At 34.7% G+C, this 13,253-nt stretch overlaps 1 long non-coding RNA gene and 1 other non-coding gene across 7 annotated transcripts in view; one reads left to right on the top strand and one right to left on the bottom strand.

Moving 5' to 3' along the window:
* LOC111561971 overlaps nt 1-13,253 on the bottom strand; it is a 307,562-nt gene that overhangs the window by 116,309 nt on the left and 178,000 nt on the right. The window lies entirely within an intron of this gene.
* TRNAC-GCA lies at nt 2,499-2,583 on the top strand. The gene has a single exon. It is a non-coding gene; the product is annotated as a tRNA-Cys (tRNA).

Raw genomic sequence — 13,253 nt, forward strand, 5'->3', positions numbered from 1 at the left:
ACCTAAGGTCTACTAGCCAGATAGGAGACCAGTTAGAAGTCCAGTCAACCACTAGCTCTGACTAATGCAGATCCTACTTTGGGAATACCAACAATTGTAAACAATTCATTGCAAGGGTAACCATGTACATTTGCTTACGTGTAAGCCAGGCATTAATTGGACTTCTTCCTGAAAACATGGTGATTTGACCTTAGAAGACATTCAAGTAGCTAAGAAAATGGCCAACCAATACATGAAAAAATACTCAACATCATTCATCATCAGGGAAATACACATCAAAACCACAATGAGATACCACCTCACACCTGTCAGAATGGCTAACATTAACAACTCAGGCAACAACAGATGTTGGCAAGGACACTGAGAAAGAGGACCTCTTTCGCACTGTTGGTGGGAATGCAAGCCCGAACAGCCACTCTGGAAAACAGTATGGAGGTTCCTCAAAAAATTAAAAATAGAATTACTCTATGACCCAGCAACTGCATTACTAGGTATCTATCCAAGGGATGCAGGTGTGCTGTTTCCAAGGGACACATGCACCCCAATGTTTACCGACACACTATTGATAATAGCCAAAGTATGGAAAGAGCCCAAACGTCCATCTACAGATGAATGGATAAATAAGATGTGATATATATATATATATATATATATATATATATATATATATATATGTATGCCCCTAAATTAGCAGACATGATCATTAATATCATCTTAGCTCTGGAATGCATTCAGAAAACCAACAACTCAATGGCCAGAGTTCTGATACATGACCAAATTGCCCTACACATTCCTCCTTGTGGGACAAGATTAAGTCTCTGTAAATCAGTGTTACATTTTATTGTAACTGGATTAAAATTTTCAAACCAAGTAAAAAGGTTAATTCAAAAATTTAAGAAAATTACCTGGATTTCTATGGTAAAACTTGGTATTTTATGGGATTTATTCAGCTAGCTGAGTCCAGCCATGAAGATTCAGGAGGGAGGGTGCAGGGAGGGAGAATGGTCAATACTGCAGGCCCCCTCCTGCTGCTTTGAGTCCTAGTGACAGCAGTTTTAAATGATATAGGAGACAAATTCATGAACTTTGTTTGGGTCTACCATGTTGAAATTAATGAGGGTGGACAACAGAGTGGTATACATATGGGGAAGTTCACCGGGAGCTGAGACAGTATCAATGAGAGGCCGATATTGTAGGGGGAGGATTCTCCAGGGCTCATGCATGTTTTTTCAGGTATCATAAGAGAGGCATTTACTACTCTTTGTTCTGAACTATCTTTTTAAGAATGTTTGTATAGAGAATACCTTTGGAAAATAGAGAGAGTATTTCTATCCAAGGCAAAGAGAATTCTCAAATATAATCAAGTAAACATTTCCCTTCAGAGCAAAGGACAGGCATGCTTGTTTCCAATTATGAAATATTAGTGTCCTATCACAAAGTTCTCCTCTAACACAACCCACAGCAGGTACAATTGCTTTCTGTTTTTCTTCACATAGCTGTGTAGAAATTGGGATTGGAAACACAGTGCAAACATAAATGCAGCTACTCTAGCAATTGCTAGGAGTGATAAACATCATTTTCTGAACCAAGAGTCTCATGTAGTCTACCTGCACCAATGGAACTGTGGCAAGCTAACTTGTTTGTAAAATTTCCAAACCTTAAGAATTTTTTAATGTTTCTTCATTTTTTAGAGAATGTGAGTGGGGGAGTGGAAGAGAGAGAGGGGAACAGAGAATCTGAAGTAGGTTCCACACTGACAGCAGTGAGCCTGATGCAGGGCTTGAATTTATGAACCATGAGATTATGACTTGAGCTGAAGTCGGACACTCAACCAACTGACCACCAAGGTTCCCCCAGAAATCTTGATGATGTGAAACATACATAAGCAACTAATGTAGTTTCTGGAATAATGAATACTCAATATTGGAATCTGATTATTTCCTATACATATCACAACAACCAACACATAAGGATGTTTAATATACATGGACAAAAGAATTGGTCACGTTTCAATGAAATATTATTGTGGAATAGTTTCCTAGATACTATAATAATGTCACAAGAGAATGACTTTCAAATACAATTGGATGGCCAAAAGGAAATTAATAGCCAGCTCTGGAAATTTTTTAGTGTAACACATGGAACACATTCCAGTCAGAACAATAGTTCTCACAAGCTGACAAATTTTTTTTTTTTTTTTTTTTGCTTAATTTTCTATCCAGCAGATGTCAACGGTAATCTTACTAAGCTGACAAGGCTATTTTTCTCTATGTCCTTCCAAAGTTAATTTTTTTTCCTAACTCTGATATTTTAGACTTGAGAAATTCTCCTTAGCATTAGGTTTCAGTAGTTATTCAAAACTGTTGGTAATGTAACAATTTATGCCAGCTAAAGACAATATTTTTATAGCATGACAAAGGCCCATGATCAAACCTTTATATATCTTGGTGCATCAGCCAGACACTTGAGAGAGTTCTCCTTTAAGATATATTAGGGGTGCCTGGGTAGCTCAGTTGGTTGAGCATCTGACTGCAGCTCAGGTCATGTTATCACAGTTTATGGGTTCAAGCCCCATGTTGGGCTCTGTGCTGACAGCTCAGAGCCTGGAGCCTGCTTCAGATTCTGTGTTTCCCTCTCTCTCTGCCCCTCCTCCACTCACACTGTGTCTCTTTCTCTCTCAAAAATAAACAAACATTAAAAAAAAAAAAAAGATATACCAGACATAGGGGCACCTGGGTGGCTCAGTCGGTTGAGCAACCGACTTCAGTTCAGGTTATGCAGTTGGTGAGTTTAAGCCCCTTATCAGGCTTGCTGCTGTCAGCCTGTCAGTACAGAGCCCACTTCAGATCTTCTGTCCCCCTCTCTCTACTCCTTCCTCCACTTGCACTCTCTCAAAAATAAACATTAAAAAATAAGAAATATACCAGACCTGTAACAAAAGGATACTAGAATCTATTAATTAAAACCAGAATGAAATATGAATTTTATCTATATCAATATTTAAGGACTTATCTAATACATAAGAGGTTTTTTTTTAATGGAGGAAGAATGGAATCTATTGATTATTACACAAAATATTCTCTATCCTTTATTATGGGAGGACTACATACCCCAACTTACTAACTTCAGTCTTACCTGGAACTTGTTCTGACCAATAAAATTTTAGTAGAAATGTGTGTTATTGACGAGTAGAAACTTTTGGAACTATCATGTCATTCTGAAATTGTTCCCTTTTTCCTCTGCCATGATAATGGAAGTGTCCTAAATAGAAATTATTCCTTCATCCTGTGTCCCAGAATGAAGACAACAAGTTGCATTTAATCCATGACAGATAGGGAACTTGAGACAAAACTTCACTCCTGTTGAAGTCACTGAGATTTAGGGGGTTATTTGAGACTGCAGCAGAATTTTGTCTGAGATGTCTGACATAGGAGCAATAGAAAAGGTTATTTATCACCACAGAAAGTGGATAAAATTAACACAGAGCACTTTGTTAATTCTAAAGCAGCACAAATTCTATACAAAGAATACAACTTCTGCCAAGTTATTAGCTTTCCTTCATGTTCCTTTGCTCTTAAGATGGTTGATTCCATGACTTGGTTGGTATCTGCTACTATTAATCATAAAATTCTCTGTTCTCATTCTTTCTCTGCCTCCTGAAGCAACGATTCATTCAATATCCATTATGTTCAGCCCTGTGTCAGCATTTCTCTCTTCATCCTTTTATACCTTATAGGGAAAACTTAGAAGTGTAACCTTTAATGAGGCAATCACCATGTGTGAGGTTTTGACTTAACATTTTCATTATCAATACATTTTATAGTTACAAATTATGTTATGCATCTTTTTTCCATTATAGGACTCAAATGAGATTCAGAGTGGTTAAGGAAATTGAAGACAATTATATACCTGCTAAAAGAACAGAACTAAAATTTGAATTCAGTTTGTCTAAGTCCTAAAGCCTCTGATTCTTCCATTACACCATTATCATAAATGATAACATGAGAAAACTATGTAGATTATCAACTCTAATTTCCTCATTAAGCCAAAAATATGTGCAATGAAATATGCGCAATGAGAAACCAATGAATTTCAATGGACACTTTTACTTCTATGTATCTTTAAGGTTTTTGACTCCTAGTTTAATGCTATACAATTGTTAAAAGTATTTGGTAAATAATTAAGTTGAAGAATTTCTTTGGAAAAATCCAGGTAATTGTGACAAAAATTAATCAATTGCCTTACAATGTAACTTATTAAAAATGTAATTTCACATGACTTATTTAATATTTGGAGGCTGAACTGGTTTAATTAATATAAGCCTAGAACTGGTTAGTATTTTAATGATGAGAGGCTAATAGAGAAATTAAATGAAAAGCTTCATTTTTAGTTTTTTTTTAATTTATTTAATTGACCTAGAGGATTCTTCTAATAAATGCTTTAAAAAATTGTTACCTCTATTAGAACTGGAGCAAAAGGATTTGCAGTGGGCTAGCTAAATCCAGGCCGACTTTCTCTGAAATACATGCGAGAAGATAATCTCAACAAAAGAAATAACGAATGTTGTAAATAGGGCATGAAACACAAAGAATAAAATAAAACTACCTCATGTATCTCACGTAGTACCTCATGTATCTCATGTAAAAATATCTCATGTAGTAGCCACATTTTTGTGTCTTCCCATCTCACAACTATTTTCTCTTCTCTGGGAATTACATGGGAGCGGGTATCACATGCCCAGGTCCATTTTATATTACCCTCCCTTCTTGGCCATAAGCAATGAATCAATTTTATTTTTTTTAATGTTTATTTAGAGGGGAGGGTAAGAGAGAGATGAAGAGAGAGAATCCCAGCAGACTTCATACTTCATACCGGCAGCACAGACCCCAATGCAGGGCTCGAACTCACAGACCATGAGATCATGACCTGAGCTGAAACCAGGAATTGGATGCTTAACTGAGCCACCCAGGTGCCCCAATGAATCCATTTTAAATCCTGATCCACAATGGACCCGTTACAGTCGTCCTTTAAGGAATATGTAATGTAACAAAAGCATACAGAGATTGGGAGTTTGGAGCTAAGTCATACTGTTGATGGCAAAGCTCTTAGAATATTCATATAAACTCATGTTGCTGAGTTTAGCAAAAACCCTTTAGTTTTTCCAGTCCCAGACTTACCTCAAATGTTGATATTCTGTAAACTTATTGTTACCATGTCTGTTTTCTGAGGATTTTTTTCTAGCTTTGTTTTACTATTTAATTTAAATCTTCAGTTTTTCTATACATGAAAGAACTTTATCAACTTTAAAGCATACCTTTAATGTTTGAGCCTAATACATAATGACTGAACATGATACTTCAACATAAATGCAACCTTGGACCTCCTCACCACATTCACAGTGCTTTTATATTACATATATATATATATATATATATATATATATATATATATGTATTTTTATATTTTACATGTTAGTTATATATTAAAATATATATTTTATATTTCAAAATTTTTCACCAAAAAATGTTTTACATGTATTAGCATCCAGTTGACATCTGTAGCAAAATTTTATAATTAGAACAATTTATATGATAAAAGCTGATGTAATGAATGTGCTTGAACTTTCTCTATTTACTCCTGACTCCACCATGGGTGTTCATATTTTCATGATCAAATTTTAAAAATTTATATTCTATTCCACAACCATAATTTCTATAATCATTTAATTCTATATTTAAGTGGCTTCAATGCTTTTTAAACCGTGACTTCCTTTATCTCTGGCATCTTAGTTTTAATTTCTGATTTGTGAGGTTTCATTTTTAAGTAGTTTTGTTTTTCAAAGGTTGAAAAGTAATGTATTAAAATTTTGGTTTGGGGCATGCTGGGTGGCTCAGTCAGTTATGAGCCTGACTCTTGATTAAGGCTCAGGTCAAGACTCATGGGCATGGTATAGAGCCCCTTGTAGGGCTCTGGACTCCACGCTAGGTGTGGAGCTTGCTTAAGAGTCTCTCGGGGAGCCTGGGTGGCTCAGTCAGTTGAGCATCCGACTTCAGCTCAGGTCATGATATCTGTTTGTGGGTTCAAGCCCCGTGTTGGGCTCTGTGCTGACAGCTCAGAGGCCTGGAGCCTGCTTTGGATTCTGCGTCTCCCTCTCTCTCTGCCCCTAATCCACTCGCATTCTGTCTCCATCTCTCTCAAAAAATAAACAAACATTAAAAAAAAGAAAAACAGATTCTCTCAACCTCTGTACCTCCCCCACTCATGTTGTCTCAGAAAAAAAAAAATGTGGAAATTTAGGAAACAAAACCGATTAACACAGGGAGGGAAGGACAAAAGATACAAAGAGAGGGAGGCAAACCTTAAGAGACTCTTAAATACAAAGAACAATTGAGAGTTGCTGAAGGAGTGTTGGGTGCAGGTATTGGCTAAATGGGTGATAGGCACTAGTGACAGCACTTGTTGGAGTGAGCACTGGGTGTTATATGTAAGTGATGAATCATTAAATTCTGATCTTGAAAAATACTAGAAAAAAGCATAAGTGTAATAGTCATGTAACAATATCATAATTTAGGAGAAAAAATTAAAAAATAAATTTTGGTTTAAAATGAGATACTTTACATATAATAAAACGCAGACTTTAAATGCACAGTTCAGGAAGCTTGGAGAAGTTAATATACGAATGTAAATACCACTGCAATCAAGGTATAGAGTATTTTTATTACCTCAGAAAGTTCCTCAGGTTCTTTTTCAAACAATGGCCTCCCCTGTTACACCCCTCTTTTGACACAAAAACAGTCGCTGATAGTTTTGTCACCATATCACCACAGCTTACTTTTATCTTTCCTTATGGTTTATTTAAGAACTTGTACAGCATGGGGGCCTCTGGGTGGCTTGATTTCAGCTCAGGTCACAATATCACATCTCAAGATTGAGCCCTATATCAGGTTCTGCACTGCTTGGGATGCTCTCTCTTCCTTTCTCGACCCCTCCCTTGCTCACACTCTCTCAAAATAAACAAATAAACAACAAACAAAGGAATCTATGCCTTATATACTCTTTTCTGTTTGGCTTCTTTTGTTCAGTGTGATTTTTTTTTTAAATCTATCTGTATTGTTGAGTGTATCAGTGATTCATTTCTTCTTACTGCTGAGAATGATTCATGTGTTAACTTTCCTAAAAGTTACCAGTTGATGGATATCTGATTTTTTTTTTCAGTTTGAGACTATAATGAATATGGCTGTAATAAAAATTATTTTTAGTTACAGCCATATTTATTATGTGAAATTTATGGGTCTTTATATTAGTGTTTATGAAATTATTAACCTGTTTTCCCAAGTTATGGAACAATGTTACACTCAAATCAGCATGAGAGATCCAATTGCTTCATATCCTCTTTGATGTTTGACACTGTAAATCTTAATTTTACCCTTTGTAGTGTGTGCAAGATGCTGTGTCATCATGATTTGTGTGTGTTTTCTTGATGACTAATAAAGTTGAAATCCTATCATGTGCTTATTATTCTTATATCTTACTTTGGAAAGTGTTCAAGACTTTTGCCATTTTAAATAGATCAACTTTCTTATAATTATAGTAGTTGTTTATATATGCTGGACAAAAGTCCATTCTCATATAATATAAAAAATATTTAAGTACATAACATACATGTGTTCATTTTTTGGGGGGGGGAGGGGATGAATAACCAGCCTATCAAATGACATTTGTTGAAAAGAGTCCTTTCTTATTGATTTCTCTCGTCATTTTGTAATATATCTATTGACTTTGTATGCATTGGTCATTTCTGGACTCTAATATTTATCCTTATACCAAGACCACACTTAAATTCTGTAATTTTATTCTGTAGCATTTCAGTGCTGTTTAGTTCTGCTTCCTTGACTTTAAAGTTTACAAAAGCATTCTTCATTCAAATTTCTGTGTGCAAATATTGGCCTCTGAGTCTGCTTCTCAGGAAATGTAACCTTCGAACAACCCAGGTATTACTCAAATCTTCTGTATAGTTATTGGGTTTAAAAACATCAATTTAGTAAGAAGTGTTAAAATATACAAATAGGTTTATGGAATTGCCCATTTTCCTTTTAGTCCAGTCTTATTATTTTTGCTTGATGTATTTTCAAATTATCTTATTAACTAAATTAAATGTATGTGTGTTTATTGATAGAAGTTTTTTCCCTTTTAAAATTATGACATGGTCCTCTTTCTGTGGTTTACTCCTTGTCTTGAACTCTAGTTTGTTTGATATCAATACAGTCATACTGTCTTATGTTTGATATTTGCCTTTACATGTATAGAGCTTCCTTTATAAACATCATAAAGTTCTATCTTGCTTTTTTATCCAGTGTGATCATCTCTGCCTTTTAAAGTATTTTGTCCATTTCTAGTTAATGTAATTATTGCTATGATTGGGTTTATGTCTACCATGTTACTATTTGATTGCTATTGTCTTCTTGTAGTTAACACAATATTTTTCTTGTCCTCTGGACTTTTTTGTGGTAAACTATGCATAACAAATTTAGAAATAACAAAAGAAACTTGGGGCAATCAAAAATATGTGGAAATTTAAAAGCATACTCCTAAATAATCAGTGGGTCCTATGAATAAAAAGATATTAGGAAATACTTTGAATATACAACATACCAACCTTATGGGGTGAAGCTAAAGCAATCTCTAGAGGGAAATCATATTTAAACAATATTAAAAACCTGATAATCCCTTTTTAGCAACTGAAAAAAAATCAATCTAAACAATAAATAATGAAGATTATAACAGATATTAGTGAAATGGAGAATAGCAAAATATAGAAAATTGATGAAACCAAAAGCAGGTTCTTGGAAAAGATCAGCAAAGTTCACAAACTTCTATCTAGATTAAGAAAAAAAGGAGGACTCAAATTATTAGAGTTAGAAATGAAAAAACATTATGATTGATCTGATAGAAACAAAGGATTATAAAGTAATACTGAAGCACTGTATGCTAATATATTAAATAACTAAAATGAAATGGACACATTTCCTAAAAAGTCACAAACTTGTAAAACTAATGTATGAAAAGATGAATAACCCAATTTATAGTAAACAAACAGATTTAATTAGTAATAAAGACACGACCAAAAAATAAAAGCTCAGGAACAGACGGCTTCATGGCTGAATTTTACCAAACATTTAAAAAAGAAATACCATGTTTTTCACAAAGTCTACCAGAAGAGGAGGAAGAGGAAGAAGAAAATAAAACACTTTCCAACTCTTTCTATGTGGCTGGAATTATCCTGATAACAAAACAGATAAAAATATCACCAGAATATTACAAGTTTCTCATTTATATGGACACCAAATCCTCAAAACACTAGTAAATTAAATTGCAACATATAAAGAATTACATAACATGAATAAGTGGGATTTGTCCCAGGAATGAAAAGATGATTTAACATCTGAAAATAATGTAATACACCATCACCAATAAAGCATAAATGAAAAACTACATCATCATCTCAGTACACAAGAACTTGACAAATCCAAAGCTCTTTCATGACAGAACACTCAAAGTAGAAATGGAAACAAACTTCCTCAACCAGATAAACTGCATCTCTGAAAAACTGTATAGCTAACATTATACTGAATGGCAAAAGACTAGCTTCTTTCCCCTAAGATCAGGAACTAGAAAATATTCACTCTTCCCACTTCTATTAAAGATTGCAATAATTTCATTGCCAGGGCAATTAAGAAGAAATAAATGGCATCCAGATTGGAAAGGAAAAAGTAAAACTTTATCTATTTGCAGATGACATAATCATGTATATAGATGAGCTTAAGGAATTCACTTAAGAACTGTTAGAGCTAACAAGTTCTACAAGATTACAGGATACAAAAACAATATATAAAAAAAGCAACTGTATCTCCATATGCTTGCAATGGGCAACCTAAAAATAAAATTCCATTTACGATAGCATCACAAATACTTATAAGTTTAAGAAAAGAAGTACAGAATACATACTCTGAAAATTACAAAATATTTGATAAAAACTGAAGATCTAAATAAAAGGAAACACCTCTCATGTTCATGAGTTGGAAGACCTACTATTATTAAGATGGGAATATTCCCCAAGTTGATTTAGAGATTCAAGGCAATCACTATCAGAAACTCAGTTGATTTCTTGAATTGTCAAGCTGATTTTAACATTAATATGCAATTCTGAAAGACCCAGAGTAAAACAAAACAAAGGAAACAATGCAAAGCTAGTGTAGTACTGGCAGAGGAACATACAGATCAAAGGAAAATAATTCAGAGTCCACAAACCCATGTGTCTATGGTCAATTGATTTTCACCAACAGTGCCAAAATCATTTAATGGAATGGGGGAAGTAACAGTCTTTACAATACATGGTGTTGGGACAACTGGAAAACCACTCATTCAAGGAAAAAAAAATAGAATTACACTATACTCTTAGTCTTCACTCAAAGGTTAACTAGTGTTAACAGTTGAATATATGTGATTCAGAAATACAGTATATTGTATCTTGTTCCTGTATCCTGTGTGAAATGCTTGTGTTCAGACTGTTGTGTTTGCGGTTTCATTTATGAAATGACATGCCTTGTAATAGCTTTCACTTAGGTACCACTTTTTACAAGCCAGGCAACATTCTAAGTCTTTTACATTTTAATTTTTTTTAATGTGTATTTTTGAGACAGAGACAGAGAGAAACAGAGCATGAATGGGGGAGGGTCAGAGAGAGACAGAGACACAGAACCCGAAGCAGGCTCCAGGCTGTGAGCTGTCAGCATAGAGCCCTACGCGGGGCTGGAACTCATGGACCGTGAGATCATGACCTGAGCCGAAGTCGGACGCTTAACCGACTGAGCCACCCAGGCGCCCGTAAGTGTTTCATATCTTAACCTGAGGTATTCTATCCCAAATTGTTCACATTTCAGGATGATAAAATTAAAGTATTCAGAGTTAAATAATTTGGGCAGTTTGCATAGTTGGAAAGAAGCAGGGCTGGGATGCAAACACAGATAGTATATCCTAGAGCTCACATTCTTTACTCTCCCCCCACTAGCCTGCCTCTGGAAAAACTGGAAGAATTTGACGTCTTTATGTGAAATGGCGTGTTTTCTACTTTTATTTGTTCTCATCATTCAAAACATTTAAGTTGAGCCTTTTTGTATGTACTTCAAGCAATGACACATGAATATTTTGGTATGATTTGTTTTGCCATAGAGAATGAGGTTGGGATTGAACTACAAATTTTTGCTGATAGCCAGAATTTTATTGTCCTTATTTATCCGTTCATTTGTGTGCTTGTCCACAACATGGTGGGGTTCTATATTTTATCCTGTGCCTAGCAAAGGGACTCCATGCTAGTTTGTTGAATGAGTGAATAAATGAATGGACTATCTCTTACGAATTATTACCTCATTGAGGATAAATCAAACGGTTCACACAATTGCGAGGATCAGATGAATAAACTTTGAAGTGCTGAAAATTGCAAAGTGTCATATTGTTCTCCCTTTTTATAATCTTAAATAAATCTTTGCAGAGTCGGCACTTTAAAGATACCTAGCCATGTATTCAAAACCCTAAATATTCTTTGATTTCAATGTTGCTATTTCTGGAGCCCTCTAAAACTAAAAGGTCTCAAACTTTCTCTTATTCTTCAGCTTAATGAAAACTTTCCTGGTTCTTAAATTTCAGTTGGTCTTTGAAATAGACACCCTGGCTTTATGGCTATGCTTTACTTTGTATCTTGTCTGTTACTCCAAGCTTGAAAGAAGGAAGCACTAGCCATTCCACGCCTTAGTGGCTACAGTACCCATCCCTGGTTCTGATGTGATAAGATGATTAAAGGATCTGAAATTTAGAGCACAGAATCCTGAATGTGTGAAATGCTTGTCAAAATTTTATAGTAATTAGGAGTTAAGCTAAGAAAAATGTGGCTGCTTAGAACTTGGTAGATTTCAATGTGAGGTAGATTTCTTTTGAGATTTTTTTTTTAATGGAATGTACTCATTAAGACTCAAACACTTCAAGTTCCATTGAGAGAAAAAAATATTTTGTGTAATATCTTAGGTGTATAGTATTCTTTAGATGTGAACCCTTATTTGGAAGTGGGGTCTTGGAATTGATCACACTAGAGCATCTACAACCTTATCCCACTTTTCTTGCAGGGACCTAACCAGACTCATTTTTCATTTATTTATTTTTTTAGTACATTTATACTGTCAGACACTATAATAGACATGTGGATAAAATGGTGAACAGCACGGACACTGTATTTGACCTTGTAGAGCTGACAGCTTGGTTACATTTTATCAGTTTTTACTATGTAATTTACAACTTAAAAAAAAAAATTCATGATCTCCCAAGATGGAGAACTACCGTTTTCACATCATTACATATTTGGGAATATTAAAGCTGTTTCTATTTTATACTAATAAATCTAATTTGGCTGTAAATATCTTCCCTGAATATTATTTACCTTGCCAAAAGGAGAGTTTTAAGGTAAAAATACTCATTTAGCATAGGGCTCAATCTAATTTGTCCAAGACAATCTTTCTCACTAGGGAAGTCCTAAGTGTTCTGTGTGGCTTTTGCCAAAAGAAATAATTAAAAAGCCAAACTAGAAGGCATATGATTAGGGAATCACTTTTCCTGTATTAGGGAAGTAGGTGGAATATCCACTTATTCTTCAAGTAAGGTGGCTTTCTATCTACCAGGAACCTATGTTTGTTGTCCCATTTATAGTCTGGGAACATAACATCAATGACAAATTTTTCTTCATGTGAGTATATGACAATGGACGTTTACCCCAACTTCTGTGGTTCTAGAGGAAATGAACAACTTGAATATTCGAGAGCACTTTGGAAATTCTGGATGATGGTCAAATACTAGAAATATTTAGACTCCCTATGATAGGAAATAAAAAAAAAATAAAAGTAGGGAACTGATCTTGTAAAGAGGGAAGGGCTTGAGGGCTATATAATGAAGACAAAATATGATCTAGAGTTGAAGGTAGGTTGCCAAAGGAATAGTGTCTCCAACCCTCACACAAGTTGATTAAGTGCAACGATTCCTGGAAAGACTTCTTTCTGGTCTATTCCCATTGGAATGTTTTAATCATCTTATCATAGCCACCGCTAGGAGGAAAAAAATGTTATTACTTCATAATTGCCATTAAAAAGTCTCAGGAGAGAAAACAAATTTAAGTTATTCCAACTGGAATACATATCCCCTCAGTTGAATTT

The sequence above is a fragment of the Felis catus genome, chromosome C1 (genome assembly GCF_018350175.1).
Source record: "Felis catus isolate Fca126 chromosome C1, F.catus_Fca126_mat1.0, whole genome shotgun sequence".
Classification (NCBI taxonomy): Eukaryota; Metazoa; Chordata; class Mammalia; order Carnivora; family Felidae; genus Felis; species Felis catus.